This window comes from Leuresthes tenuis, unplaced genomic scaffold (assembly GCF_036924035.1).
Source record: "Leuresthes tenuis unplaced genomic scaffold, fLeuTen1.0.hap1 SCAF_7, whole genome shotgun sequence".
Classification (NCBI taxonomy): Eukaryota; Metazoa; Chordata; class Actinopteri; order Atheriniformes; family Atherinopsidae; genus Leuresthes; species Leuresthes tenuis.
Genome location: NW_027325361.1, coordinates 37,482,593 through 37,498,433, shown reverse-complemented (window position 1 = coordinate 37,498,433; position 15,841 = coordinate 37,482,593). Strand labels below are relative to the sequence as shown.

General features: G+C 43.7%; 1 pseudogene; it reads right to left on the bottom strand.

Moving 5' to 3' along the window:
* Positions 1 to 1,950: 1,950 nt before the first annotated feature.
* On the bottom strand, positions 1,951 to 14,005 carry LOC140312465 (piggyBac transposable element-derived protein 4-like; annotated as a pseudogene).
* Positions 14,006 to 15,841: the final 1,836 nt, after the last annotated feature.

Below are 15,841 nucleotides of genomic sequence, written 5' to 3'. Positions count from 1 at the left end.
CAAAGCAAAAAAGGCTCTTTTCAGAGCTACCCCCCTTGGGGTTTGGGACAGCCAAGGAGGAGCACACCTGCAAGACCAACCAACTTGGACAAGCTCCAGAAACATCAGGACGCTACTCAATAAAGATTGTACTATATGCTCTCTAAAAAATAGATGCTGACAAAACCAACTAACCCTCACTGTATAAAACTCTTGCAGCCTCGGATAACCCCGGACTCCCAACACACGGCGGACTAACCCCCAGGAAAGGGCTACTGGACATACTGGGGTAACCTTACGGTGACAACAAACAGTATTGTTCACTCCAGTAACCCTGGTAAGTAAGCAGCCGCCCATGTTCCGACTATAGGACAGCACTGTGGGGCCGGTGACTCAGGGCATCAGAGTCTTAAATGTTGCCCAGTCTTCTATGGGGACTAGCCTCAAAGCACAACAGAACACTTTGCACCACACACGTGGTTACTCCAGTAACCAGAGGCCAAATCAAACTTCCAATTGGATTACTTCAAATTGCCACCTTCACAGGTTTACATCCGTTGACTTACTTAGAAGTCAATCCGTGGATGCAATGGGACCTAGACACCAGACCTCAAACCGGCTTGTAAATCAGAAACCCAATAAAATAAAAACCGAAACCAGGGCAAGTTAAAAGATAAAACTTTATCACCCAATCACCAAAACATTGGACACTGGACTAAACCCTGGAATTGATCAACCAGGGGGCCCCCACAAGGGAGAACGTATGGTGATAAACAGCTGAAACGTTCGCTGATCTTGTGGTACACCACTGATGAATTAGTCCTGAAATTGTACAAAAAGAAAATAGCCTAGCTTCCTGGTAGTGTGGAAATACAACAGGCATCCCCACACTAACAGCGTTAAAAACACTCAAACCACAGGAAACAAAATAGAAAGCAAAACCAGACAGGGCCAGATCGAATTCCAAAGATAGTTAGAACAAAGAAACAACAATGGAGCCAAACGACGTAGCTATATGGGTTACAACACGGATCCGGAACTGAAACCAGAACACCACCAACAGAAGTCGGAATCAGTCTCAACACCTATGAGCACAATGGAAACAAAATACAGAACTGGTACCTGCACCCAACCAAACCACACATAATTTGTGGAGACTCAAATCTGAAGAGGTTACCAACAATCCGGAACAGTGAAATCCGGATTGACAGCTACCCTGGCGGAAATCTGACCAGCAAATATTATATTGATTATTTTTCATAATTTTTTTATATATTCTATTTTATAGTTTACCACCTACCCACCATCTTTATGCCCTCCCCTCCTATTTACCTTTACCTTAAAGGTCACAGGACGCTAGCCCTAACCATAAGTCCTTCCCCTGGCCACGCCACGGGAAAATTAATTTTCATAAGCCTAACAATTTTGGCTAAAACTAACAGTCTCGGGCTATCTGACCACCTGATTCCTTTGTCTCAGGCCTTTCCCGGTCATTTATCCTTACCCTAAGGTCACAGGACGCTAGCCCTAACCATAAGTCCTTCCCCTGGCCACGCCACGGGAAAATTAATTTTCATAAGCCTAACAATTTTGGCTAAAACTAACAGTCTCGGGCTATCTGACCACCTGATTCCTTTGTCTCAGGCCTTTCCCGGTCATTTATCCTTACCCTAAGGTCACAGGACGCTAGCCCTAACCATAAGTCCTTCCCCGGGCCACGCCACGGGAAAATTAATTTTCATAAGCCTAACAATTTTGGCTAAAACTAACGGTTTCCGGCCTTACCTGACAACCTGATTCCTCTGTCTCAGGCCTTTCCCGGTCATTTAGCCTTACCCTAAGTCCTCCCCATCCCCTCTCTCGCTCTCCCCCCCCCCCCCCCCCCCCCTCCACATACACAAACCAAAGGCCTCGAGCCCTGGACCACACACAGCCTGGCTAACCTCATCAAGCCAGCTTCCCCCAGGGACGTCACGCAGCTGCTGCTGGAGGGGAACGCCAAAAACTGGCAACACTCTGCTCATCCTCCAACAGCACTATGAGCGGAGCATGAACCAGGATGTCCAGACACTGGCAGAGTTTCCCAGCCAGGAGTGGAGGGGGCCCTTGGAGGTTGCCACCGACTGGGCCAGAAAAAACCTGGGACGCAGGCTCAGGCCGGCCACCCTCCAGGACACAGAAGCCTTGTTGGCGGCTCACCTCACCCGCCAGCAGCGCCTCTTCAGTTGTCCAACGCCACGCTCCACTACTGCCCTTGTTGTTTTATTGGCACTACAAGTAAAAACTGAGATAATCAAAATGTACATTATTTGAGGGGAATTTTTAAACTAATAAGATACTTCAACACGCTGTTTACATTCTTTACATGCGTAACTCCACATTGTTTGGGTTACCTGTTGTAGTTTAGTTGCAGCCCTTGGCGTGGCTGGAGGTTAGGTGTTAGGAGGCATGGTTTGCATTGGTAGCCACTGTCCCCTAACAAGTGCCAAATGGAAAAGCTCGAAAAGCTGTCTGAGGCCACAATCAGGGAGCATTCTGGCATCATGTGTTGAGCCTGGCCATTTAGCAACAATGTCCAAAATTGAAAACAAGTTTAACATTGATACTGTGAAATCTCTTCTTGTTCAATAAGACGGCTTCATCTTCTGATGGTGCAATTATTCGGACATGTGTCTAATCGATTACATCCATAGTATCAGGGAATTCTGCGATGTCCATAAATGCCCTTTTGTGAGCTTGCAAAGTGCGGTCATCCAAAGGAAATTAAACAAATTGTGTCACAATATGAGGTTGTGACAATGCTGTCAGTGTTTGGTTGATGACCCTGCTGATGGAGGGTTGTGACAGACCCAGGTCATCACTGCTGCATTGTTGCATTTGTCCAAATACCTCAGTGTTGTGATGACTCATTTCAGGTGGTATGGCACTGTGACGTTCGGTTGCAGAAGTAAGTGCATGTCAAATGAGATCAACCACAAACATGATTCCTGCACGATCCAATCTGTAGCGTTTTATCAATTCACTGTCATCCAGTGTTTGGAGAATATCTCTCCTGCCTATTCTGTCCTCTGCTTAGGGAACTCCTAAGCCGTTTACAAGTCCTCTTTCCTGCTCTTAACAGATCTCACCTTAGGAGCTCTCTTAAGAGCTAGGATTCTTTAGGAATAGCTTTTATCTTTACGAGGATCTGCTCTTCACTTTTAGGGGAAATTCTACACAAACATCATGATTCTAAGAATTTTCTTAAAACTTGACCACTAGGAGCAACTCTTTGCACTAAGAATCTTTTGGAATACGGCCCCAGATCTTTGGTTGGTTATTGATCACGCATGCATGCTTTGACCTAAGGGCCCAGATCAGCTTTGATACTCTCACTTTTCTTCTCATCATTATGGGTGCCCCATGCCATAGGCAGGGCACACATATTACTATTGCTCATACTTATTATTTTTCCGCTTCCGTCACGTTTTTCGGCGCGCTACTCGTCCCACAGCGTTGGTCCGACTAAAATAAAAAATACATGGCTGCGTGCGCGCCGATGGGCAGAAGTGTGCTATTACTTTTCTCTCTCATTACTCGACCGGAATAGCGGATAAATGGGAAAAAGCGGGCAAATTGTCAATGGGAAAATGAATGGAGAAGGCCTTAACGAGGCAGTTTTGGGCTCGAAGAGCCCAAAACTGCCTCCCCTTGGAGGCCTCTGAACTCAGCCATACAAGGTCACACACACATCATTCAAAGTTTGTGTGTGACAGGAAAGACTCAGCTTTAACTGGTGTAAAGGGCTTGTTAATAGCTTATACGGCTTTGACACAACGGCAGTTTACGTTTTAGGTGTCCAGAGGAGCTCATTTTGTGCCTCCTCCACTCTACCTCTCACTCTAAAAATCTTTAAAAAATTATTTTTCAAACAAATGCCTCTCACGTCCAAAATATCTGCCTGATCTGGATAAATTATACATCAAAACGTAGGTATTTTAGTTGTCTTTCACCCAATGTGACTTTCATTGAGCTGGGCCTCACAGGTTTCTCACAAATCACCTGTGAGCGCAAAGAGGGAACATTCCATCCCATTATAAAACGGCCGAGCCCTGAAATCAGTGTGAAAAATCATTTTAAAACTGCCATAATAAAGGAGCCACGGGGGTTAGAAGAATAAAAATGACACCGCTGGCTTCCCCCGTCCCTTCTGGCGCTCACGGTGAAAGAATTATTCGGATACGACTTCTACTTTTCGAACAGCGAGCGTTTGTATCCAGATTTCTGCCTCAATATGAAAACCCCATGATTTTAAGGGGACAAAGTGAGGTGCAGAATTTTCAGTTGGCAGTTGGCAGGCACAGCTGTTGCCCATAGCAACTAATGCTGACCACACCCAAGAAGGCTGCCCTGTTCTATCACAGCTGATGAGGGCAGAGCCAAGATGGCTGATGAGGGCAGAGCCAAGATGGCGGATGAGGGCAGAGCCAAGATGGCTGATGAGGTCAGAGTAAGCAGGGCAGGAGCAGGGCAGCAGCAGTGCAGGAGCAGGGCAGCAGCAGGGCAGAAGCGGGGCAACAGCAGGGCAGCCAACATGGTTAAACAGATTCATGCCAGCCGCTCGTGAGACAAGTGCGTGCGATAGCACGCATTAACTCATAAGTTTCCATTATTCAGAACAGATTAACAGGTTCATGCCAGCTGCGGAGGAGACAAATGCGTGCGATAGCACGCACTAACTCATGTTTTTCATTAATCTGAACAGATTAATAGGTTCATGCCAGCCCCTGATGAGACAAATGCGTGCGATAGCACGCACTAACTCATAAATTTCCATTATTCAGAACAGATTAACAGGTTCATGCCAGCTGCTGAGGAGACAAATGCGTGCGATAGCACGCACTAACTCATGTTTTTCATTAATCTGAACAGATTAATAGGTTCATGCCAGCTGCTGAGGAGACAAATGCGTGCGATAGCACGCACTAACTCATGTTTTTCATTAATCTGAACAGATTAATAGGTTCATGCCAGCTGCTGAGGAGACAAATGCGTGCGATAGCACGCACTAACTCATGTTTTTCATTAATCTGAACAGATTAGCAGCTTCATGGCAGCCCCTGACGACACAAATGCGCGCGATAGCGCGCACTAACTCATGTTTTTCATTAATCTGAACAGATTAGCAGCTTCATGGCAGCCCCTGACGACACAAATGCGCGCGATAGCGCGCACTAACTCATATGTTCTCCATTATTCTGAACAGATCAACTGGGCCTTATGTGTCTAAAGCAGGCAGATTTCACCAGAACAAGCCTGAATCTCATATTTAAGACTGGATTATGATCATATAATGCTTGACTGGCAACTACCAGCTTCTCTGTGTGTGTGTGTGGACGGGCAGAAGACGGGCAGCAGCTGGGCACCCATCAAAATTTCTTCAGAAATTTTCTAGTTTGTAATAATTATGGTTGCCCCATGCCATAGGCAGGGCACACATATTACTATTGCTCATACTTATTATTTTTCCGCTTCCGTCACGTTTTTCGGCGCGCTACTCGTCCCACAGCGTTGGTCCGACTAAAATAAAAAATACATGGCTGCGTGCGCGCCGATGGGCAGAAGTGTGCTATTACTTTTCTCTCTCATTACTCGACCGGAATAGCGGATAAATGGGAAAAAGCGGGCAAATTGTCAATGGGAAAATGAATGGAGAAGGCCTTAACGAGGCAGTTTTGGGCTCGAAGAGCCCAAAACTGCCTCCCCTTGGAGGCCTCTGAACTCAGCCATACAAGGTCACACACACATCATTCAAAGTTTGTGTGTGACAGGAAAGACTCAGCTTTAACTGGTGTAAAGGGCTTGTTAATAGCTTATACGGCTTTGACACAACGGCAGTTTACGTTTTAGGTGTCCAGAGGAGCTCATTTTGTGCCTCCTCCACTCTACCTCTCACTCTAAAAATCTTTAAAAAATTATTTTTCAAACAAATGCCTCTCACGTCCAAAATATCTGCCTGATCTGGATAAATTATACATCAAAACGTAGGTATTTTAGTTGTCTTTCACCCAATGTGACTTTCATTGAGCTGGGCCTCACAGGTTTCTCACAAATCACCTGTGAGCGCAAAGAGGGAACATTCCATCCCATTATAAAACGGCCGAGCCCTGAAATCAGTGTGAAAAATCATTTTAAAACTGCCATAATAAAGGAGCCACGGGGGTTAGAAGAATAAAAATGACACCGCTGGCTTCCCCCGTCCCTTCTGGCGCTCACGGTGAAAGAATTATTCGGATACGACTTCTACTTTTCGAACAGCGAGCGTTTGTATCCAGATTTCTGCCTCAATATGAAAACCCCATGATTTTAAGGGGACAAAGTGAGGTGCAGAATTTTCAGTTGGCAGTTGGCAGGCACAGCTGTTGCCCATAGCAACTAATGCTGACCACACCCAAGAAGGCTGCCCTGTTCTATCACAGCTGATGAGGGCAGAGCCAAGATGGCTGATGAGGGCAGAGCCAAGATGGCGGATGAGGGCAGAGCCAAGATGGCTGATGAGGTCAGAGTAAGCAGGGCAGGAGCAGGGCAGCAGCAGTGCAGGAGCAGGGCAGCAGCAGGGCAGAAGCGGGGCAACAGCAGGGCAGCCAACATGGTTAAACAGATTCATGCCAGCCGCTCGTGAGACAAGTGCGTGCGATAGCACGCATTAACTCATAAGTTTCCATTATTCAGAACAGATTAACAGGTTCATGCCAGCTGCGGAGGAGACAAATGCGTGCGATAGCACGCACTAACTCATGTTTTTCATTAATCTGAACAGATTAATAGGTTCATGCCAGCCCCTGATGAGACAAATGCGTGCGATAGCACGCACTAACTCATAAATTTCCATTATTCAGAACAGATTAACAGGTTCATGCCAGCTGCTGAGGAGACAAATGCGTGCGATAGCACGCACTAACTCATGTTTTTCATTAATCTGAACAGATTAATAGGTTCATGCCAGCTGCTGAGGAGACAAATGCGTGCGATAGCACGCACTAACTCATGTTTTTCATTAATCTGAACAGATTAATAGGTTCATGCCAGCTGCTGAGGAGACAAATGCGTGCGATAGCACGCACTAACTCATGTTTTTCATTAATCTGAACAGATTAGCAGCTTCATGGCAGCCCCTGACGACACAAATGCGCGCGATAGCGCGCACTAACTCATGTTTTTCATTAATCTGAACAGATTAGCAGCTTCATGGCAGCCCCTGACGACACAAATGCGCGCGATAGCGCGCACTAACTCATATGTTCTCCATTATTCTGAACAGATCAACTGGGCCTTATGTGTCTAAAGCAGGCAGATTTCACCAGAACAAGCCTGAATCTCATATTTAAGACTGGATTATGATCATATAATGCTTGACTGGCAACTACCAGCTTCTCTGTGTGTGTGTGTGGACGGGCAGAAGACGGGCAGCAGCTGGGCACCCATCAAAATTTCTTCAGAAATTTTCTAGTTTGTAATAATTATGGTTGCCCCATGCCATAGGCAGGGCACACATATTACTATTGCTCATACTTATTATTTTTCCGCTTCCGTCACGTTTTTCGGCGCGCTACTCGTCCCACAGCGTTGGTCCGACTAAAATAAAAAATACATGGCTGCGTGCGCGCCGATGGGCAGAAGTGTGCTATTACTTTTCTCTCTCATTACTCGACCGGAATAGCGGATAAATGGGAAAAAGCGGGCAAATTGTCAATGGGAAAATGAATGGAGAAGGCCTTAACGAGGCAGTTTTGGGCTCGAAGAGCCCAAAACTGCCTCCCCTTGGAGGCCTCTGAACTCAGCCATACAAGGTCACACACACATCATTCAAAGTTTGTGTGTGACAGGAAAGACTCAGCTTTAACTGGTGTAAAGGGCTTGTTAATAGCTTATACGGCTTTGACACAACGGCAGTTTACGTTTTAGGTGTCCAGAGGAGCTCATTTTGTGCCTCCTCCACTCTACCTCTCACTCTAAAAATCTTTAAAAAATTATTTTTCAAACAAATGCCTCTCACGTCCAAAATATCTGCCTGATCTGGATAAATTATACATCAAAACGTAGGTATTTTAGTTGTCTTTCACCCAATGTGACTTTCATTGAGCTGGGCCTCACAGGTTTCTCACAAATCACCTGTGAGCGCAAAGAGGGAACATTCCATCCCATTATAAAACGGCCGAGCCCTGAAATCAGTGTGAAAAATCATTTTAAAACTGCCATAATAAAGGAGCCACGGGGGTTAGAAGAATAAAAATGACACCGCTGGCTTCCCCCGTCCCTTCTGGCGCTCACGGTGAAAGAATTATTCGGATACGACTTCTACTTTTCGAACAGCGAGCGTTTGTATCCAGATTTCTGCCTCAATATGAAAACCCCATGATTTTAAGGGGACAAAGTGAGGTGCAGAATTTTCAGTTGGCAGTTGGCAGGCACAGCTGTTGCCCATAGCAACTAATGCTGACCACACCCAAGAAGGCTGCCCTGTTCTATCACAGCTGATGAGGGCAGAGCCAAGATGGCTGATGAGGGCAGAGCCAAGATGGCTGATGAGGGCAGAGCCAAGATGGCGGATGAGGGCAGAGCCAAGATGGCGGATGAGGGCAGAGCCAAGATGGCTGATGAGGGCAGAGTAAGCAGGGCAGGAGCAGGGCAGCAGCAGTGCAGGAGCAGGGCAGCAGCAGGGCAGAAGCGGGGCAACAGCAGGGCAGCCAACATGGTTAAACAGATTCATGCCAGCCGCTCGTGAGACAAGTGCGTGCGATAGCACGCATTAACTCATAAGTTTCCATTATTCAGAACAGATTAACAGGTTCATGCCAGCTGCGGAGGAGACAAATGCGTGCGATAGCACGCACTAACTCATGTTTTTCATTAATCTGAACAGATTAATAGGTTCATGCCAGCTGCTGAGGAGACAAATGCGTGCGATAGCACGCACTAACTCATGTTGTTCATTAATCTGAACAGATTAATAGGTTCATGCCAGCTGCTGAGGAGACAAATGCGTGCGATAGCACGCACTAACTCATGTTGTTCATTAATCTGAACAGATTAATAGGTTCATGCCAGCTGCTGAGGAGACAAATGCGTGCGACAGCACGCACTAACTCATGTTTTTCATTAATCTGAACAGATTAGCAGCTTCATGGCAGCCCCTGACGACACAAATGCGCGCGATAGCGCGCACTAACTCATGTTTTTCATTAATCTGAACAGATTAGCAGCTTCATGGCAGCCCCTGACGACACAAATGCGCGCGATAGCGCGCATTCACTCATATGTTCTCCATTATTCTGAACAGAGGCCTTATGTGTCTAAAGCAGGCAGATTTCACCAGAACAAGCCTGAATCTCATATTTAAGACTGGATTATGATCATATAATGCTTGACTGGCAACTACCAGCTTCTCTGTCTCTCTGTGTGTGTGTGTGGACGGGCAGAAAACGGGCAGCAGCTGGGCACCCATCAAAATTTCTTCAGAAATTTTCTAGTTTACTTTGCTCTTGGCAGTTTTGGAATGTTAGCAAAATTGTTCAGGATCCTTTTTGTTTTTCCTTTGACAAAAGTAGTCATTTAATCATGTAGTTGAAAGCCCTGTGCTTTACCTTACTTACAGCAACTCTGCCTGCAGTATATTCTGTTTTACTTAAGTGCATCAATTAAACAACTCAGGTCGGTTCTTATGGAACTTTTCTAATGAACCAAAACATGTCATTAAAACTTTTGTCACTGAACATTTCATTCATCCCATTCACATCCTCCCACATTCTGCACCTCACACTCGCTCTTATTTCTTTCTATAAGAATATGTTTGGATTAGCATGTTGAGTTGGTGTTGGGTTTTGTGGGTGGGTTTGATAACTCATAAAATCAATCATCATGAAGTAATCGGCTGTTTTATCCTTTCCATTCCTTCCCCCCTGCCACAGTGTGTGTATATACTGTGCACCTATAAAATCAAAATAATCATCAAACTCCCGAGTTGGGGTTCTTTAAAGGATTCCTGTGAACTATGGCGCTAACATGAGAATGTCAGCAGTAATGCTTTAATATAAGAAACAACCCTGGAACAGTTCATAGATCATATCAATGTTGGCTCTCCAGGTTTCATTAATTCTCTCGGTCAAGACTTGACTTTGTGCTAAATGAACATCTGCTTACCTCTGTATGAATGCTAACAAACCATTAGAATCCTCTGCCAGAGAAACTCTGAAAAACACTGAATAAGCTGAACATTAATGATCCAGAAAAATGTGCAGAAACTTTGAAAAGAAAGATGGAACACACTGTAAAACTTTAACACCTTGGTAAGTAGAGTGTGAGGTTTTTTGCATCCCCACAGACTGTACATGCAACATTTAATATAGTCAAATAAATCTCTAACCTACACTTGGATTTCTCTGTTTTACACATGTAAATATTGGTGAGTGTCACACTCACTGTGTGTTTTAACCAATAAGACTACTTGTATTAATCCAAGTCAGTTCAATTCAGTTTTATTTATATAGCTCCAAATCACGACAAATGACAGTGTTTAACCCTATTCTCTCTTGCTAAGAAGACTTTTATTTTGGACCATGAATTATTTGGGATGTGTGTTAGCATCTCCTTCAACACATCACTTTTTACCTGATTTTATCTGATTTATGGTGTGCTCTTTGATTTGCTATAACAGCCTGTGGTTTTGCTACCTTTGATGCATCGCAAGTAAGTTCATAAAATTTGATTCATGAATTTAAGTTTAATGGTCAACCTGTTACAGAGGGGTTAATCTACCTTTTCAATCAGAGCACATCAGACCTCTGATTATTCTAAACTTAATAAAACTCACTCCTTTTCTCAGTTTGTTAATCTGGTTTAGTGGTATCTCTTTGACTGTAAACACTGTTTTTATTTCTATTTCACTCATTTTATTCCACGTTTTACCGTTTAATTTAATTCGTATTTATCTGTAGGCTTAGAAACTGCTAACAGTATTAATATATTGTGCCACTTGTACAGCTCTCTGGTCACTGTGGCTATTTTTAAATGCACCATATAAATAAACCTTGATTTGACTTGTTATGACTCCGATTCACTGCAGCTACCTTTAAATTTCTGAGTATTCTTCTTTAAGAAAGCCATTGGTGAGATCTGACTCACATATCATAAATTTTATTGCGGTGTTTCTTTTGATATTCTAATAATCTAACTCACTTTAAACCTTTCTGTAAAACACTTTTCTGCTCTGTTAAAGAGGAACTCCAGTATTTTTAAACCTAGACCTTATTTTTGGCACGAAATGCGTTTATCTACTCACCGAGAACAGTTTGGCGAAAGTCGGCGTCCTTTGGAAGATATTTAGATAACTCGAGATCCGCGTATATCCATATAGTGGGAAAGAGCAGGGCATAGACAATACAGCCTCTAAATAAGGCATTATGTGTCTTTATTTCACCAATAAATTACTTTTTTTTTTATTTAAGCCGAATGAATGAACGAACGTGTACTATAGCTCTGTTAGCTCATAGCTGCTGTTATGTGGCTACTTGCAGCTATAGGAGAATTAAGAGAGGCAATTCTACACTACACCTCTACTGGGACCACTTCATCGACACGCAATGATAAACATAGATAAACATATTCAGTAGATAAACATATTTCATGCCAGACATAAGGTCTAGGTTTCAAAATACTGGAATTCCCCTTTAAGATAAATAAACAAATAAAAAAACTTTTTCAAAATTCTAATTTGTATGTAAAGCTGTTGTTGCATCATGTGATGTTGAATCAGAAATATTTGCCATTGTGTTTTCTCTTTTGCTGTTGTTTTTTATTTGTCGTTTTCGTTCCTCTTTTGCCGTTGTTTTCTTTTTTTGCTGTTGTGTTTTGCACTTCAGGACCACCGTATGCTGGTGTTTGGAATCAGGGCCGCCGTTTATCAATACCAAGTACGTACTTGTGTACTTGTTTGTATGGACTTGTCGGAAGTATGGACTTCTGAGGACGCAAGGATGCAGAGGAGCAGGAGGCTAATAGCATACCTGTCAACTTCGGTGTGTTTTTTTTCCCCCCAACGTCTCAAGTACTTTTTGTACTGTTTGTGTACTTTTACATCTCAGGATAATCAGTACAGCTTTAGATGGATTTAAACAGAAAAATACTGTAATAATGAACAAGCACAACATTCAAATTAAATTATTTAATACACAAACATGAATACATGAACACATCTCAGATCAGCTAGCAGAAAAAATATTCAGGTTTAGTTGACCTTTTAACCATGTTTTCAGCTACTAACTTTTAACTGCTGTAAAAATATATCAGATAAATATATATATATTTTTTTTTTGCACAAATCTGTTAATCAACGTCAGTCCTGATCAAAACTACAAAATATAAAAAAAATTAATCAAAATTTTAAGCTGTTATATGCCAATTTAAAAAGTAAAGTCACTGAAATGGGAAAAATACACACAGAATGACATATTTTCAATATAAAAAGTGATCTTTCTCGAAAAAAATCTACTCAGCTTTAGATTTATGAACATAAACATACTCTAACTTACTCTTTCCAACAAGACTTGCAGCATGTGATCCGGAAGCTACAAAGATAATAGAACAAGAAAACAATAAGTACTGATTTCATAATGGTAAGTATAATTTTATTCTAAAGCTGCACATGGCATGTACTAACATTATTTAAAACACAAAATATATTTCCTAAACATATCTATTACAAGTACATAATATTTGGTAAAAATGAACAGGAATGGGATTCATGTGGTAAATATTTATTGGCACATACCATGTCCATATTGTCAACACCGCCTTTGGAGCGGTTGTAGGTGACGACAATCACTGGTTTCTGCTTTGGGCCCTCCATTCCCATGTGTCTTGTGCTCAGCAGGATGACGCTCCTCCCCCGTTTTGGAACGTAGCTCACAGCTGTGGTATTCCTGGTAAAAGGCAAAAATGGGGGAGAGGGCAGCTCGGCCTTTAACCTGCACCAGGTTGGGTGGCAGCTCCGGCTTGTTCTTTCTGACAGTTCCAACCAAGGCGATTTTCCTCTTTAGGAGCACCTGAGCAAGTGGGTAGGTGGTAAAAAAAATTGTCACACGTGACTGTGACACCCTGAAGTCCCTCTGTCATTTCCAGGGCGACACGCTGACCCTGGCCCACTTCTGGCTTATCGGCGCTATTCCCCAGGTAGATGTCACATCTCCAGGCATATGAGGAAGTGACATCAGCAGTTATCCAAATCTTCAGCCCATATTTTGTAGTTTTTTTGGGAATGTATTGTTTGAACTTGCATCTCCCCTTAAATTGCACCAGTTGTTCGTCCACGGTGACCTCTCTGCCAAGGTCGAAGAGGAGGGGAAGCTGCTGTCTCCACATTTCCCACAGGGTCCTGTTATGGGAAAGCTTGTCCTCCTTGATACGAGCAGGTCTCTGGAGCTTGTTGTCGAAGCGTAAAGCATTGTTGATCTCATGAAACCTGTGGCATGACATGGTGGCTCTGAAGATAGCACGGCCTCTTCACTCATCCCACAGGGACAGTGTGGTCTCTCCTTTTGACCTAAAGACTCCAGCCAAAATCAGTAGACCTATATAAGCCCTGAGCAGTGTGGAGTCCACGTCGGTCCAGTTCTTCAGGGAGCAGCGCCCATTTAGGTTGGTCATTCCCACAGCCAGATCAATCATTGCTGTGGTAAAAAACAGGTCAAACGCAGACTCTACATTCTCTACCCTCACCACGGCATAATGCATTGAACCTGGAGTCACCCCTCTGGCAGGCAGGGAAAAGATTGTTGTCTCCTTGTTGGTGGGAGACCACACTTCTCCATTTCTCCCAACCCATCCAGACCCAGTGTCCTCTTCATCTTCCTCGGTGTCAGATGAAGAAGTTGGAGGGGATGATGAAAGTGAATGAAAGTCTGGATCAGACTGCTGAGGTGGTGGTGTCTGAAGAGGATGACGTCTCTATAACCATTTCCAGGGCCTGTCTGACACCAAAGTGCCTCTCCATGGTTTCTCCTGCTCTTCTTGTTAGTAAATGGTCACCAGGACTTCATGCACGTGCTTAAGTAGACTTACTTTGTTTATGTTTGGTCTACTCACACTTACACTTTAACTCTCTGTAGTTCTGAGAGCTGGGGTGCATGTTTTAATTTTTTTTGGCTAGATCAAGGGCAGTGCACAAAGGTCACGCACCTAATGAAAAGTGGCTGAAAACAGCCACTAACGCCGTGAAAGGGTAGTAAATTTGTCAACAGTATATTAATGACTCAGTGAAAATTTTGAAATCCTAATTTCAAATTATATGTCAAATTAATATTCCTCACCAAAAATCATGTCATTTGCTGCAATACTGTGAGTTATGGTCAAATTAAGAGGAAAAATTACCCCTAGTGGACGTTTTCGTCACCAATACTCTGGAAGGGTTAAGGTTAGTGTACAAAATGACCACACGGTACAAAAAATGCGGTGTGGTAAAACAGAAATGAATCTTTTAGTTTCAAAATTAGACTGATTCGAAGTCTCTCCTTTTTTCCTTCCAACAGGAGCAAAACCCTTCACAGAGGTACTGCGGTCTGTACACGAATGTGCCAGTCCTGGACCTGTTTTTTTCTGGAGCTGACCTAAAACGAGCCTTTAGGTTATCTTGGACCAGCATTAATATGTTGGTCCAAATGTTGCCCTGAAAAAAAACAGGAATGGATGGAGCCATGAGATAGAGGTCCTGGTCACCATTTACTGGTTTGCCAGTGGGGCCTCCTACAGGGTAACGCCAGAATTTCTTTCAATGGCAACTGCCACATTCTGCCGGATTGTCCACAATGTTGTGGAGGAAATGATGACCATCCTCCACAGAGTCATTAATTTTCGCAAAACAGAAGAACTGGAGGAGGTGGATGCAGGATTTGCACACCTTGCTGGCCATTAGGGTTTCCGCCGTGCTGTTGGTGCCATTGATGGACGTCACATCAGAATTGTTCCTCCTGCAGAGCCAGAAAAGAAAAGCTACATTAACAGAAAGCTTTTTCCCTCCATAATAATGCAGGGTGTGTGTGATGCTAAGGGAATCTTTCTTGATGTGTACATTGGCAACCCAGGCTCAGTGCATGATGCGCTTGTCCTACAACGATCGCCCATGTACAAAAAGGCCCTTTATCCACCATCTGAGTTCTTTCTGCTGGGAGACGGTCGATACCCCTGCCTGCAGCATCCTGTCTGTGTCATCACCCCATACTGAAGGCCTTTAGCAAGTAAGTGGTCATTTTGCCTCCAATCACACACTGCTACATTGATTATTGTGACTCAGATATATTCAACTTAATTTTTTACATTCAGGCCAAGTGGAGTAAAGGTTCCACAGGTCCCAAGCAAAGGCCAGAAACATCATCGAGCGCACCTTTGGCATGCTTAAGACACGCTGGAGATCCATTTTCCTTTGAGCGCTGGAGATTTGGCCCATCTTTGCTCCAAAGGTTGTAGCAGCCCGTTGCATCCTACACAACATCTTTGTGGCAGCAGATTACATCTGGGATCCAGAAGTGGAGGAAGAGGAGGATGGAGGTGATGATGATGGAGGGGAAGAGCAAAATGAAGATGTTGGCCACTAGCACATGTCAGGCAGTTTCTTCCGAGCCAGGCTTGCAGCCCGAGTCTCTGCCCCTGCAGAGCAGCCCGTGTCTCTCAATGAACAGGACTACATTTAAGATAAAAATGTTATATGTTGTTATATTCTGTTTGTTGTTTATTGTTCAAATAATTAATAACACTACTCTGTCTCATGTGTAATATGTATATATAGGTATTTGTATGACTTCCTATAAAGACAATTTATAAAATATACTTTTTA